Source organism: Octopus sinensis, linkage group LG10, assembly GCF_006345805.1.
Source record: "Octopus sinensis linkage group LG10, ASM634580v1, whole genome shotgun sequence".
In the NCBI taxonomy this organism is placed as follows: Eukaryota; Metazoa; Mollusca; class Cephalopoda; order Octopoda; family Octopodidae; genus Octopus; species Octopus sinensis.
This window is the reverse complement of record NC_043006.1, coordinates 56,019,027-56,038,082: the sequence shown is the minus strand read 5'-3', so window position 1 is coordinate 56,038,082 and position 19,056 is coordinate 56,019,027. Positions and strand designations below refer to the sequence as shown.

Genomic DNA, 19,056 nt, shown 5'->3' with positions numbered 1-19,056 from the left:
TTATCATCTATATTATATTTGTTTTAGTCACTGTCAAATAGTCATGCTTGGGGGCCACCTTGCAGGATTTAGTTGAATTAATGAACCCCATTAATTTCCTTTTTTTATCTTGGTACTAAATCCATTGGTTCCTATTAGTCAAAATGCTAAATTACGGAGATTTGCAACAACAGTTGTCAAGCGGTGGTCCAGGTCAAACAAAACACACATACACATATATAAAAATATATATGTGTACATACATATATATGTACGCATGATACCCTAAGGTCCAATCTATCATTAATCAGGTTGCACTTATCTTTATGCTTAAAAATTTCCTATGTTTCCATAGACAATATCTGTGCTCTATCGAAACAAAATTTTTAAGCATAAAGATAAAGGCAACCTGATTGATAATGGATTAGACCTTAGGGTGTCATGCGTACATAGTGTCACCTGTACTTTCAAATATTTTCGAAAGTAGCACTTTCTAGGTCTATGAATTGTATTGATTTTGATGGATACTTAGTTTTAATATTTTTAATCCGAAACTAAAGCAAATAGCACATATTACAATATAATAAATGCTATATAGTATAGTAAGTTAGTGTGCTAAATAGAGTTAGTATACTATCCATATGAATTTTTCCTGCTTAGTTGATCAAATTTCATCATGGTTTTGATTTTGATGGATACTTAGTGTTAAATTTTTTTAATCCGAAACTAAGCAAATAGCACAATATTACAATATAAAAATGCTATATAGTATAGTAAGTTAGTGTGCTAAAAGAGTTAGTATACATCCATGATTTTTCCTGCTTAGTTGATCAAATTTCATCATTGTTTTAGTAATTATTTATTTATCCCTTTCTTAAAGTATTCCACCCTCCTGATCTTAGTAGTTATAAGAGCCTTTTATGTAAATAGCCTTTCTAATTAAGTACCCCTATGAAACTACAATATCATGTGGGATTAATACAAAAACTTTTAAAACCTATAATATACCCTTAGTTTATAATTAGTATTAGTAGCATGTCCTATAACATCAATATTCCTTTAGCTAATACCAGGCATCAGACTTTATTGATATAAGCTAAATAAATAAATAAACAATTTTTAGTTTAAATACTTGAATTATTATACATTTTCTATAAGTCTTCTCTATTGATGTTAATAAGGTATATATACTTCATCATGGTTTTATAGTGATTAAGCTATTTTATTCTTTTTCTATGGTGTTCTAGCCTACCTGATCATTTTATTATTTTATGATAGCCTTTATGAAAAAAACCTAATTTATAAATTCCTATTTAGCTTATATAAAACAATACCGGTATCTTCACAACTTAAAATAAACTGCTTAGACAATAATTCAATTAATATATAGTTAGCATGTTCTTTTGCTTCAGTACTCCTTTATTAAATACCAGTAAATGCCAATGATCAATCTTCATAGATACCATTTAATATGTAAGTATTTAAGTATTTAATATGTATAAATATTAAACTTTTTCTATGTAATTTCTTTTCCTCCGTCTATTGTGGTAAAATTTGGTATATACTCAAAAGCATTAAAAAAATATGTTATCCTCTTGTTATAATATTCTTCTTAATAATCTTCTTGATAACCCTAAATTTTAACTTTACACAATATGGCAATATTGCTTAAAATGGTATTAGTAATTACTTTATTCATCCCTTTCTTAAATTGTTCCACGTTCCTGATCTTAGTATTTATAAGGGCTTTTATGTAAATAGCCCTTCTAATTAAGAACCCCTAAGAAACTATATCATGTATGGATTAACACTAATAACTTTTAAAACCTATAATATACCTCTTAGTTTATAATTAGTATATAGTTAGCATGTCCTATAACATCAATATTCCTTTAGCTAATACCAGGCATCAGACTTTATTGATATAAGCTAAATAAGTAAATAAACAATTTTTAGTTCAAATACTTGAATTATTATACATTTCCTATAAGTCTTCTCTATTGATGTTAATAAAGTATATATACTTCATCATGGTTTAGTGATTAAGCTATTTTATTCCTTTTCTATGGTGTTCTGCCCTACCCAATCATTTTATTAATTTATAATAGCCTTTATAAAATAAACCTAATTTTTGTACCTCCATAAATTTATATTTGGCTTATATAAAACAATACCGGTATCTTCACAACTTAAAATAAACTGCTTAGATTATAATTTAATTAATATATACTTAGCATGTTCTTTTGCCTCAGTACTCCTTTATTAAATACCAGTAAAGGCCAATGATCAATCTTCATAGACACCATCTAGTAAGTTAATATTTATATATAATATGTATAAATATTAAACTTTTTCTACGTAATTTCTTTTCCTCCCTCTATTGTGGTAAAATTTGGTATATACTCAAAAGCATTCAAAAGAATATTTTATCCTTTTGTTATAATATTCTTCTTAATAATTTTCTGAATAACCCTAAATTTTAACTTTATAACGAGATGGCAATATTGTTTAAAATATCTAACTATAGTACCCCATTATAAAATGTGCACTGTATTATCATCATTGGCCCTTTAATTGTCAGCTACTCTTGATTTAAGATTTCCTCATTATACCGCTTCAAATTAATCTTGATAGTTTTATGACTATACGCACTATGATTTCTGTTGACTTCCTCAGCTCCTTTCCTAACAGACACTGCCCTTGTTTTTTGGCCTTAGCTTTTTATATAGAAAGATTTGGTAAACAGGACTATAAATTAAAACTGACCCTACAAACCACTGACAAGCTGGATCTCAAACAAGTCTTTCTTCCTGATACCTTAGTAACTTCTAAGCTGAAGTGAAGACAGTATGTTCTTTGCCTCCTTACATTCTTGGAGGTTTTAGGTAAAATTATAGTAATGTGTCTATCTGTTTTAATTTAAATTAATTCTATGTATTTATGCAGCTGAGGATTGCTCTTCATTTAAATCGGTGCAATGGTTGCATTGTTCAATTAAATGTAGTTGCTTGAAACAACTGTACCGCATTACCTCTGAAAATCCTGTTACTTATTTTGATTTTAATCATCTTATTTTGAAACTGTTTGTATAATACCATACTAAAGTCTAGTGCTTCAACATGAGTACCTAATTCATCTGAATCTAAATTTTTGCTTAACTCATACACACACACACACACACACACACATACATTATATATATATATATATATATATATATATATATATATATATATATATATATATATATATATATATGTATATGTATATATACATATACATGTATGTATACATGTATATCTATAAATACATATATATGCATATATATATATATGTATATGTGCACATATATGTATATATACCTATGGCATACAACGGGCTATAAAAATACCCATACAACAACTTAGGACAACCCAAGGAAGAGGAAAACAAGAACAAGTCATACCATTCATAGTGACACACAACCCATGTCACCAGAATATCTTCAACATTGCCAAAGCAAACCTACCAATCATTGCCCAAAGTAATGAATTAAAAGACATAATCACGGATCGAGCTATGGTTCTTAGTAAAAGACAGCCTAAAAACTTTAAAAAATTACTAACAAAGGCAAAATTGACCTTAGCAACAAAGACCAAACATTCACTGTATCAAAATGCAATGATAGTCGTTGTGGCACATGCCAATTCATACATACCGGCCAATATATAAATACAAAAACCGGGAAAATATTCACAAACGCGAATATGAACTGCAAAAGCATAAATTTAATTTACTGCATCAAATGCTCAAATTGTGAAGAAATATATGTAGGTCAGATGGGAAATGCACTATCAGAACGCTCACGTGTACACCGACAACAGATTAGAGACCCAGAGGTCTGTCAGATACCTTTGAGTAACCACCTAGCAACATGTGGTCAGAAAATATATATAATATTTCCATTCTACAAATTACACAGCCCAAGTGAAATCGAGAGGAAAATCAGAGAAAAGAATTTTATTGATAAATTCGAACCCAAGCTAAATAAGCAATAATAATAATACCTAGATAGCAGGAAAATTATCTTATTTAGGGTTAAAAGTTCTATTGCCACCACCATCACCACTAGCAACAATAATTAAGGTGCTGACAATGATGATGATGACAATTGAAATATAAAAATCTCTGACAAAGGCTATTTACAACATTTCTAAAAATAGCCCAACAATTGCTGCCTCGCCCAGCGTTAAGATACAGGACTCTTGACATGTTCCACAAAGCGTGACGCCTAAAACAATCAGCTCAACCAACCAATCAGCTTACGTAATTGAGTGATACTACACACTAACTGGTCAGAATACAGTTTGCAAAACCTAGCAATCTGGAGCCTACCCAGCTGTATTTAAGGCACAGATTCAATCATCTCGCTACAGTCAAAAATTGTGAAGCATGACTGTCACCACTACTACATGAACCTGAAGATTGCAGAATTTAATGCATGAAAGTACTAGTTCAATCAGAATGAACATTTAACATTCTACTATTTTATTTTATTCTATTATAATATATTATCTTATAATATATCATTATAAGATTGTAAATAAAACGTGAAAATCAGACAAGGTTGAAATTCCTTTTATTAATATATTCTTCTATACACAATCACACACAACCATATATATATATGTATATATACATATATATATACACATACATACATATATATATATATATATATATATATATATATATATATATATATATATATATATATATATATATATATATATAGATATATATATATATATATATATATATATATATATATATATATATATATATATATATATATATATATAGAGAGAGAGAGAGAGAGATAGATAGATTTATATATAGATACATATATACATATATACATACATATATATATATATATATATATACTCTCTCTTTTTTTACTCTTTTACTTGTTTCAGTCATTTGACTGCGGCCATGCCGGAGCACCGCCTTTAGTCGAGCAACTCGACCCCGGGACTTATTCATTGCAAGCCTAGTACTTATTCTATCGGTCTCTTTTGCCGAACCGCTAAGTGACAGAGACGTAAACACACCAGCATCGGTTGTCAAGCAATGCTAGGGGGACAAACACAGACACACAAACACACACATATATATATACATATATACGACGGGCTTCTTTCAGTTTCCGTCTACCAAATCCACTCACAAGGCTTTGGTCGGCCCGAGGCTATTGTAGAAGACACTTGCCCAAGGTGCCACGCAGTGGGACTGAACCCGGAACCATGTGGTTAGTAAGCAAGCTACTTACCACACAGCCACTCCTGCGCCTATATATATATATATATATATAAGCATATATATATATATGTATGTGTATCTGTGTATGAGTATATATGCATGTATATATGTGAGATAATAGTTTCAGTATTAATAGTGATGCATGGACCCTATGTAAGGCATGTGCAAAATTTTAATGAAATCGGTTGGGTAGTTCTCGAGTTTTATTGGTGCACACGTACAGACATACACATAGATAGACAGACAGACAGACACACACACACACACACACATTCTCAGTTTTATACACATAGCTATATATATCAGAGAGCTAATATAGTACATATATATGTATATATGTATGCATGTATATGTACATATATATATATATATATATATATATATATATATATGTGTGTGTGTGTGTGTGTGTGTGTGTGTGTGTGTGTGTGTGTGTATGTATGTATATATATACATATATATGTATATATATATATGTATATATATATATATATATATATATATATATATATATATATATATATATATATATATATATATATATATATATATATATATATATATGAGCACGCCTTCGTTACGACGATGAAGATTCCAGCTGATACGATCAAACGGAACAGCTTGCTCATGAAATTAACGTGCAAGTGGCTGAGCATTCCACAGGCACGTGCACCCTTAACGTAGTTCTCAGGGAAATTTAGCGTGACACAGAGTGTGATAAGGGTGGCCCTTTGAAATACAGGTACTACTCATTTTTGCCAGCTGAATGGACTGGTGCAACGTGAAATAAAGTATCTTGCTCAAAGACATAACACGTCGCCGGCAATTGAACACATGACCTTACTAAGCCAAGTGCATTCATATATGTATTTCGCAAAGGACCCGTTCGCACCTCGGTGTGATATATGTTTTTTCCTCGAGTTTTTTCGAGTGCATTCAACGTGTCTGACTTCTAAACATGCCGCAAGCCACTTTTTTTCCATAAAAGAAAAGTGGCTCTCGGAGTTTCTCACCACCGGAGTTTCGTGGGTTTTTTGTTTTTCTCTTCCAGGTTATTTCGCATACTTTCAACGAATGTGACATCGAAATCACGCGTAAAGAGTTCCTTTCCTCAGAAAAAGGAAAGATTTGGTTGCTACTTCTAGCACGGCCTACTACCACGCAACAGCTTTATTTGCGATAAAGGACCTACCGATATTTCGCTGTGAAATATTTATACGCCCCACCCCTTTCTTTTCCAGAAAAAAGAGGCTTGCTGCGGGTTTGGAGATAAGATATGTTGAATGCACTCGAAACAACCTGTGGAAAAACTATTTCATACCGAGGTACGAATGGATCATTTACGAAATATTTACTCATGGTTATTTACTGATACATAAATACACTGGCACAGCATTTTTGTTTGACCATTCAGCCTTTCTAGCATTTTATCTATGTACTAGTGTACACAAATACACTGGTACAGAAGATTGTAAACAATGAAAGTAGTTGTAATAATTTTTTGGGTACCAGACATCGTTACAACGGTAAACGCTACACAGAATGGTTGACAGAATGAAGAGAGAATATTAGAGATGTGTTGTCGTTGTCATCGTATAAAATGTCCTTTACTATCTCATAAGTAACGAACACACAAGCACACACACACACACACACACAAACACATATACGCTTATATACAAAATGTGACGTCGTCGTTGTGGTGTAGTGTGTGTGTGTATGTATGTATGTATGTATGTATGTATGTATGTATGTATGTATGTATGTATGTGTGTATGTTTATAAATATTGGGTCATCCCATAAACAATGCGGTTTTCTCACTTGCATGAACTAAAAGTCGGAGAAGACCGGGATAAATACCTGCATCAACTTGCTATAAAAGCAGATAATAATATTACATTGTCCTTATTCATAGTAGAAGTTTTGAAGAGTGCAGTTCAATTTTGACAGTTATTTTTTCAAAGCTATAATAAAAGTGACAAAGGAGCATATTCGGCATATTTTGCTTTATGAGTTCAATAACGGCAACAACGCAACGGAAAGTGCGTATATGGGGATCGGACAGTAAGCGTAAGCCAGTCTCAACGGTGGTTCCAGAAATTCCGAGCCGTAAAATACAGCCTAGAAGACGAGCCTTGTCCTGGAATATCTGTAGAGCTTGACGAGGACGTCCTACAAACCCTGGTGGAATAAAATTCCAACGTAACTGTTGAGGAACTAACAGAGAAGCTTGGATCTGGTCATTCAACCAGTCATTCAAGTCAGCGCTAGAAAAAAAACGACCATCTTTGGGGTTTCACGACGAAAGGTGTTCTTACATCAGGATAATGCTCAGCCACATACAGCGAGGATGACATCCAAAGGCTAAAGCAGTTTGAATGGGAAAGGATGTCTCAGCCATCATATTCGTCAGACATTGCCCAATCTAATAATCATATTCCGCAGTCTTAAAAAATCATTTGAATGGTTAAAAATATGAATTATGTAGACAATGCCAAAACAGTAATAGAGAAGTATTTTTCGTTACGAACAAGTGGGTTTGGGAAGGGGGAACTTGCAAATGTAGAAAATGAAGGAGAGTATATTTTAGATTAAATAAAACTTTGCTTAACTTATATATATATATGGTTGAGAAATATCGTTATAGGTATAAATATGCCATAAACAATTATAGAAAAATGGAGAATAAAAAGATGTTGAATTAAAATTAGATTCAATACAAAATAGAATACAATACATACGCACGTTTCAAACGACAATACAAATATGTAAGAAAAATCTTAACCACAGTATATATAATTAAATTTATGCATTGTTATTTTCATCAGTGTGAGGAATTTTTGTGAGGACATCAAAAAAAGTTTAATAATATAAGATTAAAATAAAATACAATAAGGGGGAATACAAAGGGGGTAATAGGGGAAAAATCGGATATTTACAAGCAAGTTGTAAAAGGAGACATGTCTGTCTTTTTGTCTCTCTTACTATTATTATTACTGTTATTTTTCTCTTTTTACAACTTGCTTGTAAATATCCGATTTTTTCCCCATTACCCCTTTTGTACTCTCCCTTATTTTACTTTATTTTATCAAACCTTTATTGATGTCCTTACAAAAATTCCTTACAATGAGGAAAATGACAATGCATAAATTTAATTTAATTACTATGGTTATAATTTTTTCTTACATATTTGTATTGTCGTTTGAAACGCGCGTGTGTAGTGAATCATATTTTGTATTAAATCTGATTTTGATTCAACATCTTTTTCTCCTTAATTTTTCAATAATTGTTTATGGTATATTTATACCTATAACGATATTTTTCAACAACTATTTTCATATCCTTATTACTTACTCTGGGTGTTTTTTTTATGAATATGATGAATCGTTATTAGAAAACATTCTTTCTCTCTTTTTGGACCTCTCAAAGTTTGAATTGCTCTTTTTTAAACTTATTTTTTCTCATATTATATATATATATATATATATGTGTGTGTGTGTGTGTGTGTGTATGTATGTATGTATATACACATATACATATATTCTTATATATATATATATTAACACACACACACATACGTATATATGCTATTATATATATACATACATATATATATACATACATACTTACATACATACATACATACATACATACATACATACATACATACATACATACATACATACATACATACATGCATACATACATACATACATATCTGTGTGTATGTGTGTATTATTATTAATTGTAAACATTTTGATTAACAGAGTGACGTATTATGATTATGCAGTTTTATGTCCTAAGGTTTGCAGCTATAACGCCCCTAACGTTTTGGGAAAAATAAATATCATTAAATCATCTAATGTGGCTTCTTTTTGTTTAAGATATGATATGATTTAGGAGAGATTTATCTGGTATTTCTTGCAGCGCAAACACCCACTTAGATGCTGTTGTACTGGCTCGAAAAGCTTTCATTGGAATATACTAATGAAAAGAAAATGTGAGGAAAAAATATAAATAGATATATTATAGATATATTATAGAAATTTCTCGCACGGCAAGTCTTCTAGTCGTTAAAAAGTTAGTTTATTTATTCCCGACATTTGATAATTTCTAACACACTATCTCACTTTCTCTCTCTCTCTCTCTCTCTCTCTCTCTCTCTCTCTCTCTCTCTCTCTCTCTGTATGCATGTGTGTGTGTGTGTGTTTGCGTGTGTCTCTCTCTCATTGCATATTCTACAACCAAGACTAGACAAGCATTCATACACACATACGCACGCGCCAGCACACGTACACACATACAAACACACTCAATAACGCACACACACCTGTACATATATATATATATTCTTGTCAGGTGTCCCAGATGAACCAACTTCACGGCAGGAGGTGCAGATGAGGGCAGCTGCATCGAGCTCTCTCATGCACCAAATGGCAATTGCTAAAAAGCATTCGTGAAGTAAAATCATGTAGCAACACCAAATGGCGGTGCCCCAGCATGGCCACAGCTTGTGAGCTGAAACTAGATAAAAATAAAAATAAAAAATAAAAATAAAAATAAACATATAATATATATATATATATATATATATATATATATATATATATATATATATATATATATATATTACTGCGTGCTACCTTAGGTAAGTGTCTTCTAATATGGCTCTCGGGCCTACCGAAGCCTTGTGAATGAAGATTTGGTAGACGGAAACTGAAAGAAGCCGGTCGTATACACACACGTGCACACACACACACGTGCACACACACACACACACAAGTGTTTATATTGTTGCATTTAATCATTTATGCTTTCCATTGTAACTTTTCTGAAAATTTCTTGTCAAGTTATAATGTAAACACAAATCAAAGATGAAAATGAGTGTGAAAAATTTAGTGTTTCACATCTATCGTCAATTGAACTTACCTTACAGTCTGTAAACTTCTCTACGATGTAACTGAAGCCAATAAAGACCCACACCAACTTGTTAATATTCCTGTTTCGATATGAAAAGTCTCTTATACAGGTACTGATGACATCTTCGTTCACACTGTGGGAACAAAGGAAAACGAGAAAAACAGATAGGAAGTAAAAACGAATGAACAAAAAAAAAAAAGAGGAGAAATATAAAGGTGTATGAAAGAGCGTGATAGAAGGAGAGAGAAAATTAGGGCGAAGGCGAAAAAGGGGAAAATCAAGTTAGATATAGAGGGAGCTAATCTTGTGATAATTAATAGGTTGAAATAAAAAATCTTATTTTTGGCATTGAGCTGTTTTCAGTATTAATCTAACTCGTCTAAAGTATTCTTTTCTTATCTTCTCTTTCATTTGTGTGTGTTGCATTGTATCAAGTTCATTGATTCCTAAGTATTTGTATGTCTGGCTTTGGTCTAATTCTCTCATTTTATTTGTTTTCCTCTTTTCAAGGTTGCTTTGCTACATTTTTCTTAGCCAGCTTTCATGTTTATTACTTTGGTAAATCTACGTAATATCTGTAGTAATGTTTCTAGCTTTTTATCATTTGTAGCGTACAGCTTTAGATCATCCATATACAAGAGGTGGCTGGTTGTTTTGCCGTAACAGTTGTATCCACTTCTAGTTCTGTTTAGCATGTCAGATAAAGGTGTCAGTGTCAATCAGAAAAGGAGTGGACAGATTCCCTGGAATATTCCTTTTCTAATGGAGATGGCTTTGGTTTTTATGAGTCCCTCTTTTGTCTGGAGCTGTAGCACTGTCTACCACTTATTCATGCAATGTTTTATATATCATATGGTTATTGATACTACCTTGTCCATGACTAGTGTTTCTATGATCCATGTATGAGTATTACTATCAAAAGCCTTTCGGTAATCAATCCAGGCCATACTTAGAACTTCTGCTCTTCTGAAAACAGATTGTTTTCTTCCAGATGCTTGCTCATTATCTGCGATATAATTGCAGTAATGGCTCTGTAAATTGTATGGAGACAAGTTATCGGTATATTTTGTGGGTTTGCCGTTTTAGTAGCTTTGAATTTTAGGATTGTTTTCCCTTCCGTGAGCCATTCAGGCATTGCTAGTATTTCATTAAATTTGTTCTGTTCGTACCACTCTTTTGCTCTGTCATGTCCATACTTGTTGCAAAGTGTCCAACGGACAATTCTTGCTATATTAACATGATGTATCTTATATTATTTCTGGGCAAGTAACATACACTGAATGGTAATATGCCATACAGTTTCACTATTTTGCCCTCAAATTCGGCACTTACCACTTTCTGATGTGTTGTCTATTTTGTATTTGACGTAATTGGTTCTTGATACTTGATCTTGGGCAGTACAGATTAGAAGCCCCCATTTCTAGTTTTAAATCACTTTTAGTCATCCATAGACATCTTTTTTCTGTCTGTCTTATCTTCAACATCCCTATGAAATTGTCCATGCATTCTTTTCTTTATCTACTTATTTTCAGTTTCATTCATTCTCAAGTCCTTCGACGGTGCTTTATCTTTGCAAGCCTAACCTTCTTACTTCCAATAATTGCGGTTCTATGGCATTTTTTTACATACCATGCTATGTTGTTTTCTTCTGCTCTAATGCTGCGTTCACATCCAATCAGTCCTCTTCCTCCTCTTTTTCTTGGTATATACAGTCTGTCTGTGTCACTTTTTGCGTGGAGTATCCCACATCTGATGAGCATCTTCCTTATCTTTCTCTTTAAGCTGTTTAGATCGTCTGCTGTCCATGCGATTACCCCTGATCCATATTTAAAGAGTGAAATCGCCCAGGTGTTGATAGATTCAATCTTATTCCGTCCGTGTAAATTCGACTTCAAGATCAGTCTCAGCCTGCGCAAGTACTCCACCTTAAATTTTTCTGTCATTTCTTTCTCCATCAATTTATCCATTTCCAGTATCTCAAAGTATTTGTAGCCCGTTTCTTCTGCTTCATAACCTCCTCCGACAATATTGCTAGCCCGTCTATACATTTTATTTTGCCTCTCTTCAAGACTAACACACCACACCTTTTCAGTCCGAACGTCATTCTGATATCAGTACTGAAAGTATACGCCGTATCAAAGAGGGAAATAACTTGAGATTCATCTTTACCATAATGTTTGATGTTATCTAGTGGTTGACTTTTTGTTGGCGGCTTTTGAACACATACTCTGCCTTTGTTTTCCTCAGAATCAATGTTAGTGGTATCATGCCCCGTACAAAGGTTAATGGAGACAGGCAGACACCTTTGAAGATGCCTCTTTTGATTTCTATTGCCCCTAAACTTCTTCAATATGCTGTCAGTTCCGTACTCCACTTCGCCATACATTTTCCAAGCAATCGCTCAACAGTCGATGCAATACCAAATAGATCCATGCATTCCATAATCCAAGAGTGTGGGATCATATCGTACGCCTTACACTAATCGATCCATCACATGGCTACGTTAGTTTTCCTCCTTTTGCAGTCTCTTTTCCTCCTTTTGCAGTTAAATGGCTACACTTAGAGTTGACTGTGTAAATATTCGAGACCTGGGTTCGGCTTGGAAGCAGGGTCAGCTGCTCAACGATTTCACGTCCCTAAATATAGATGTCACATCAAATAGGGAGACGTTAAATTGATGGAAAACATGATCTTGCAACCATTTTCGAAGACTACGCGGTATTCTCATCTTGTGATCTGTCAGGAGCAGGCGGCGGTATAGCAGTGTTATTCCGAAAATCATTAGATCTCAAAGTAAGGGCAATTTTCTTGGACCCGAACGGTAGGTTGGTGGTTCAGGTGCTGAATGGCGATGAAGGTAGTACTCTTAGATTGGTGGCCGTGTATGCTCCGACAGGAGCTGGGAAGCCAGATTTCTTCAGGCGTCTAGAAACATTCCTGGGAACATCTCGCACTTTAGTACTACTGGGGTGCTGGAATAGTATTTTGGACGCACGGAAGACTGTATGGATTTAGTACGTAGTAAAAGGGGGATGTAAAAGCCTCGAAAACTCGTTCAGAAACTTCCAGCTTTCTAACTGTTATCGATTGAATTTCGCTGATGTGCTAGTGTGGATATGGAGCAATCACAATGGGTCATCCAGATCGCATCTATATAGATTATTTGTTAGGTCAGCAGATAGGGATAATATTGGGTGTCCACACTTCAAATTGGTCGGCTACACAGATCTGATGGAAAACATAAAGGAGGCGATGTAGGCATTCGTCACCTCTGCCGACCTTTCAAGGACAGCTTCCTCTCAGCCCATTTCTCTCCAGATTCTCGGTCACAAGCCCCTGCAACGGACTCATATTCTTCTTGAATGGAGCTGACCATCTCTAAATCGGAAGCGTCTGACATCATGACGGTTCGCGTATGCAGACACTTTCTTCCCTGTCTAGGCGTCCTATCTAAACCGACTGTGCATCACTTACAGTGCAGTTATTCAGGGAGATGATTTATCATTTTTTAACAGTACAAAAGAAAACCTTCTTTCGCGCCTGTTGATCGTGGTAGTATGGACGACCCAGAATCCTTAGATACGGTTTCGAATCTAAGCTTGGAGAAGGAAGTGTTAATTTTTACAGGTCCCTTATCGCAAATAAAGCTGTTGCGTGGTAGTAGGGCATGCTAGAAATAGCAGTCAAATCTTTCCTTTTCCTGGGGGAAGGGAACTCTTTACGCGTCATTTTCATGTCACATTTGTTGAAAGTATGCGAAATAACCTGGAATAGGAAAGCAAAAACTCATGAAACTCCGGTGGTGGGAAACTCCGAAATCCACTTTTCTTTTACGGAAAAAGTGGCTTGCAGCGAGTTGAATGCACTCGAAAACACTCGTGGAAAAATATATATCACGCCGAGGTGAGAACGGGTCCTTTGCGAAATATATATATGCAGGCGCTTGGCTTAGTAAGGTCATATGTCCAATTGCCGGCGACGCGTTATGTCTTTGAGCAAGATTCTTTATTTCACGTTGCTCCAGTTCATTCAGCTGGCAAAAATGAGTAGTACCTGTATTTCAAAGTGACACCCGTGTCACACTCTGTGTCACGCTAAATTTCCCTGAGTACTACGTTAAGGGTACATGTGTCTGTTGAATGCTCAGCCACTCGCACGTTAATTTCACGAGCAAGCTGTTCTGTTGATTATATCAACTGGGACTTGCGTCGTCGTAACCGACGGAGTGCTCGTATATGTATATATATATGTACTATATTAAATTTCTGATATATCTATGCATATAAAACTGAGAATGTGTGTGTGTGTATGTCTGTCTGTCTATTTGTCTGTATGTCAGTATGTGTGCATTAATAAAACTCGAGAACTCCCCGACCGATTTCATTCAAATTTTGCACATGCCTTACATAGGGTCCATGCAGTGTCATGGGCCGAAAAATTTCACCTTTTTGCCTAATGAGAGCACGGAACAATCTCATCTTTTACACTATTTCAACATTGTGTTGAAAGTGAAACGATAACATCTCTATTGTAATGTGAGGTACTTTCAGTTTAATACTTTCACTATTAATACTGAAAGTATTATCTCACATATGTACATGTATATACACACACACACACATACACACATTGGGGTCAGTTTTAATTTATAGTCTTGTTTATCAAATCTTTATATATCGAAATCTAAAGCCAAAGCACAAGGAGCAGTGTCTGTTAGGAAAGGGGCTGAAGGAGTCGACAGAAATCATAGTGGGTATACTCATAAAACTATCAAGATTAATTTGAAGCAATATAATGAGATTTCGTAAAGGAAGTCTGAAATCAAGATTAGCTGACAATTAAATGGCCAAAATTCTAGTAAACCATTGATGATAATACAGGGGAAATTTTATCATGGGGTACTATAGTTAAATATTCTAAACAATATTGCCGTCTCGTATAAAGTTAAAATTTAGGGTTATTCAGAAGATTATTAAGAAGAATATTATAACAAAAGGATAAAATATTCTTTTGAATGCTTTTGAGTATATACCAAATTTTACCACAATAGAGGGAGGAAAAGAAATTACATAGAAAAAGTTTAATATTTATACATATTAAATACTTAAATACTTACATATTAAATGATATCTATGAAGATTGATCATTGGCATATACTGGCATTTAATAAAGTAGTACTGTGGCAAAAGAACATGCTAACTATATATTAATTAAATTATAATCTAAGCAGTTTATTTTAAGTTGTGAAGATACCGGTATTGTTTTATATAAGCCAAATATGAATTTTTAGAGGTACAAAAATTAGGTTTATCTTATAAATGCTATTATAAATTAATAAAATGATCGGGTAGGCTAGAACACCATAGAAAAGAAATAAAATAGCTTAATCACTAAACCATGATGAAGTATATATACCTTATTGACAATAGAGAAGACTTATAGAAAATGTATAATAATTCAAGTATTTAAACTAAAAATTGTTTATTTATTTATTTAGCTTATATCAATAAAGTCTGATGCCTGGTATTAGCTAAAGGAATATTGATGTTATAGGACATGCTAACTATATACTAATTATAAACTAAGGGGTATATTATAGGTTTTAAAAGATTTTTGTGTGTTAATCCAAACATGATATTGTAGTTTCATAGGGGTACTTAATTAGAAGGGCTATTTACATGAAGGCTCTTATAACTACTAAGATCAGGAGGTGAAACACTTTAAGAAAGGGATAAATAAAATAATTACTAAAACCATGATGAAAGTTGATCAACTAAGCAGGAAAAATTCATATGGATAATATACTTTGTTTAGCACGCTAACTAACTATACTATATAGCTTTTATTATATTGTAATATGTTCAAAGTGCTTTAGTTTCTGCCTAAAAATATTAAAAGTAAGTTAAAGGCGGCGAGCTGGCAGAAACGTTAGCACGCCGGCTAAAATGCGCAGCTGTATTTCGTCTGCCGTTACGTTCTGAGTTCAAATTCCGCCGAGGTCGACTTTGCCTTTCATCCTTTCGGGGTCGATAAATTAAGTACCAGTTACGCACTGTGGTCGATGTAATCGACTTGATCCGTTTGTCTGTCCTTGTTCGTCCCCTCTGTGTTTAGCCCCTTGTGGGTAGTAAAGAAATGGGTATTTCGTCTGCCGCTACGTTTTGAGTTCAAATTCCCCCGAGGTCGACTTTGCCTTTCATCCTTTCTAGGTCGATAAATTAAGTACCAGTTACGCACTGGTGTCGATGTAATCGACTTTATACCTTTGTCTGTCCTTGCTTGTCCCCTCTATGTTTAACCCCTTGTGGGCAGTAAAGGAATAAGAAATATTAAAAGTAAGTATCAATCAATACAATTCGAAGAGGTATAAAGTGCTTCTTTCGAAAATATTTAAAAGTACAGGTGACACTATGTCCGCATGACACTCTAAGATCAAATCTATTATTAATCAGGTTGCCTTTATTTTCGCTGTGTTCTATGGAAACATATGACATTTTTAAGTATAAAGATAAAGGCAATAAAAAATTTTACGGATACAACTGCTTACAAAAATAGGGATTGATGTATAATTTCTTCTTCATAAGTGTTCATAATTAAATCAATGTTTTAATGATTACACAGAGGTCCAATACAATAGTTCTCAGAAACATAGTTCGTACAAATACGTCAATCATCACGACACGCACCTTCACTCACTCACTCACCCTCTTTCTCTCTCATATACACACGCGCAAGCACGCACGCACACACACACACGTCCACGTTTGCTCTGCTATTAAAATAATCAGTTGCTCACACAGCTGGCATATACCATTTCGCTAGCAACAAGGTGAGTACAAAATGACAGTCAGCCAAAACTTTCGCTATGCTGTCTTTCTTCTTCTATCTCACATACACAAGCGCAATCACGCACGCACGCACACACACACACACACACACACACACACACACATCTATTTCATATATCTTCCTTCAATTTCTGCTCTCTGATTATACGGAGGTGCAATACAATAACTCTCGGGTACATTTTCTTCTCTAAAAAGGTACGCGTATAAGAATTACTTATTCGACACTTCTTCACTTAGCTTTTATCTTCACTCTTCTTAAATTGGATACGTCTGTTATTAAGTAGCAGAAGTTTGGCAGTACAGTTAAAAATCATTTCTGTTTTACTTCTTGCAGACAATAAATTCTTACAGCTTCATTTTTTGGTGATGATTGAAATGTCAAACATTTTCTAACTGTTAAAGCAATTCTTAACGTCAACTTTTGCTTGCGTCTCTATAGTTACAATTTCTCATTCAAACTACACGATAGGCAGAATTGTCGGATTAAGACAGTAGGGTGTTTTGAGGGAGATTTGGCTGCTATTTCTACCAGGTCTAGCTACCATGTAGAGGTCTGAGCTTAATTTTCATTCACGTATTTGCATTTCAAAAATTTAACATAATCTTTTCCATAAATCAACTATCGTAAACATTTTATACGATTACCTCACATTTTCTATGTATACTGGCGAAAATAAAGTTAAGACTGGTGATAAAAGTTCTATTTCTTGCAAAATATTTTGTTACTAACACCATACAAGTTATTTTTATCTTTTATACCTTATGCAGAATTTATTTCTCTTTCGAATGATTCAGACAATAACTATTTTATACAACTTGAAGAATTCAATATAAATGTTTCAAATTTACCGGCAAAATTAGTTTAAGATCGAATCATTATAATTTTTTTTAAAGCTTAAGATTGTAGCAAAAATGAGCAACAAGAACGAAATACATATTAGTACTTTGTGCCATAGCCTTTATTCCTAATAACGGCTGGACAACGCCTCAGCATTGAATTCGCTAAGTGATTACAAAATTCTATGGGAATGTTTTGCCATATTTCATTGATATAATCGAATAATTGTTTTAGATTAGATGGTTTTTTAGCATGGACTTTTTTGGAAACATAATTCCACAAGTTCTCGATCGGATTCAGGTACGGGCTCTGGGGAGGCAATTAGATTACGACAATTTTATGGTGATCAAAAAATTCCATAACTTTTTGGCTCTGTGCACAAGACTATTGTCCTTCTGATAAATAGCCCCCGAAGGCATTTGGTGAGTCAAATACAGTACAACATTATCCTTTACTAGATTCATATAACTTACACTATTTAGCTTTCCATCAACTTTAACTAGATGGCCAACACCAAAGCTAATAAATTCCGCCCACACCACCACAACCCCACCACCCGCTTGCGCTGTCTTTTTCACGCATTTCAGACGGAATTCCTTGGTTGAGCGACGCCTGATGTATGTTTTACCATCTGATCCAAATATACAGAAGCGTGACTCGTCACTCCAAAGGACCCTGCACCAATCTTCGGCAGTCCACTGAGCATGGCTTTTTGCAAAATTAAGGCGTTTGAGTCGATTTCTTTCGGATATTATTCGTTTTTTCCTAGCGATTTGTCCGTATAGTCCAAATTCTCACAAACGGTTGCGGACGGATTGTGGCGTAAAAATAACTCCATTCTCGTTCGACAATTGTTTACAAATGTCAACGGTTGTCAGCATTCGGTTGCCTTCCGAAAGTCGGTCGATTCGACAGTCCAACTGTGCCGTCGTTTTTCTTGGGGCGCCAGTCCTTTGCCGATCTTTATATTGACAAGTCTCCGAGTATCGAATTCTTCAAATTGTATAAAAATAGTTATTATCTGCATCATTCGAAAGAGAAATAAATTCTGCATAAGGTGTAAAAGATATAAATAATTTGTATGGTGTTAGTAACAAAATATTTTGTAAGAAATAGAACTTTTATCATTTGTCTTAAATTTATTTTCGCCAGTGTATGTGTGTGTGTGC

General features: G+C 34.0%; 1 protein-coding gene across 1 annotated transcript in view; it reads right to left on the bottom strand.

Annotated features, from left to right (window-relative positions):
- The window catches only part of LOC115216734 (acetylcholinesterase-like), a 31,456-nt gene extending 21,102 nt beyond the window's left edge, over positions 1–10,354 (bottom strand). The window contains 1 exon segment of the mRNA XM_029786279.2: positions 10,211–10,354. The gene's annotated coding sequence lies outside the window, so the exon portion shown is untranslated.
- Positions 10,355–19,056: the final 8,702 nt, after the last annotated feature.